At 44.7% G+C, this 1,903-nt stretch overlaps 1 pseudogene; it reads left to right on the top strand.

The window, feature by feature from the left end:
- The first annotated feature begins 590 nt into the window (after positions 1–590).
- Positions 591–1,446, top strand: LOC138143229 (small ribosomal subunit protein uS5 pseudogene; annotated as a pseudogene).
- The last annotated feature ends 457 nt before the right edge of the window (positions 1,447–1,903 follow it).

Below are 1,903 nucleotides of genomic sequence, written 5' to 3'. Positions count from 1 at the left end.
GAACGCTAGCTTGGCTTCCGCTTCCTCTTGCTCCTCCCCTTCCTGCTACGTCAGCAAGTCCAATGGGGCATGGAAGATCTTTAAATCCCATAACCCTTACACAGGGGTGGCCAGGTAGCACAGCGAGTAAGAGCACCGGCTCCAGTGTTGAGAAGACCTGGAGATCGAATCCTGGGCTCAGACACTTAGCACCTACCCAGAAACACCTGGCCGTGTAACCTTGAGCAAGTTACTTAACCCCGATTGCTTAAAAAAAAAAAATTCAACACTGAAGGGCAGGAGAGACAAAGGAACATAGTCTGAGCAGTTGACAACATCAAGGAAATTTTGTACTGCTTATTAGGGTAAACAAAATTTATAAATACGATGGAAAGTGATAGCATACAGGGAGGATGATGAGGGAGGCAATTATCAATGAATAAAATTCTGTAGCAGATGAGAAGGGATGGTCTAGGCACAAATGAGGGGTTATTTTTGGAAAAAAAAAAAGAGCTAATGGCCTCTGAAAATGGAGCAGGGCTTGGTAAGTATACAATGAGACTTTAAAATATTGAAAATAGAGGATGGCTTCTACTTCTAATGAACACCAAATGGCGGACAACGCTGGTGCTGCAGGAGGTGCGGGAGGCCCCAGGGGCCCCGGCGTTGGAGGCCAGGGCAGCTTCCTCTGTGGCTTTGGCAGTGGGGGCCAAGGTCGATGCCGGGGCCGTGGCTACGGGGAGGAAAGGCCGAAGACAAGGAGTGGGTTCCTGTCACTAAGCTGGGCCAGCTAATCAAGGACATGAAAATCAAGTCTTGGAAGAGATCTATCTTTTCTCCCTTCCTATCAAGGAGTCTGAAATCATAGATTTCTTCCTGGGATCTTCATTGAAAGATGAGGTTCTAAAGATCATGCCTGTTCAGAAACAAACTGGAGCTGGACAACATACCAGGTTCAAGGCTTTTGTGGCCATTGGTGACTACAACTGCCACGTTGGTCTGGGTGTCAAGTGCTCCAAGGAAGTGGACACAGCTATTCATGGTGCTATCATTCTGGCCAAGCTGTCCATCGTTCCTGTGAGACGTGGCTACTGGGGGAACAAGATTGGCAAGCCTCACACAGTACCCTGCAAGGTCACTGGGAGATGTGGGTCTGTTCTGGTTCTCCTGATCCCAGCCCCTAGAGGTACTGGCATTGTCTCAGCTCCTGTGCCTAAGAAGCTGCTGCTGCTGGCTGGAATTGATGACTGCTACACTTCTGCGAGAGGCTGTACTGCCACTTTGAGCAACTTTGCTAAAGCTACCTTTGATGCCATCTCCAAAACATATGGCTATCTAACCCCAGACCTGTGGAAGGAGACTGTGTTCACTAAGTCTCCATATCAGGAATTCACCGACCATCTTGTGAAGACTCACACTCAAGTATCTGTCCAGAGGACCCAGGCAGCTGCTATGGCAACCACATAGATGCTTTTTTTTTTTTTTACAAACAAATAAATTGAACTATGCCTGCTAAGAAAAAAAAAAGAAAAGAAAATAGAGGGTGAAACTCATGGTAGGAAACTCCAATCTTGTTGATAATGTAGGATGTCATACTAGAGGATGTCGTACCTCAATTGTGCAGCTATTTCGGTTAGTTTGTAGATCATATGAAGGGGCAGAAATGTAGAGTAACAGAATACTATGCTTGAGTCAGTATTCCCTGGTTCAAATCTTGCCTCATAAACTTAAGAATGGGCTACCTTTGGGTAAAGCACTTAAATTTTATCACTCTCAAACTTCTTATCCTTAAAATAAACATAGGACTTCCCTCACAAGTTTTTCAGTCATGCAACAAATATTTATAAGTGCTCACAATATATTGTGAGGATCAAAAAATACAATAAATGTAAAGTGCTTTTCAAATAGTTCGTTATATAAATGC

This window comes from Petaurus breviceps, unplaced genomic scaffold (genome assembly GCF_028583685.1).
Source record: "Petaurus breviceps papuanus isolate PSGF00001 unplaced genomic scaffold, PetGlider_PUasm1.0 90633, whole genome shotgun sequence".
Classification (NCBI taxonomy): domain Eukaryota; kingdom Metazoa; phylum Chordata; class Mammalia; order Diprotodontia; family Petauridae; genus Petaurus; species Petaurus breviceps.
This window is presented reverse-complemented; position numbering and strand designations above follow the sequence as displayed.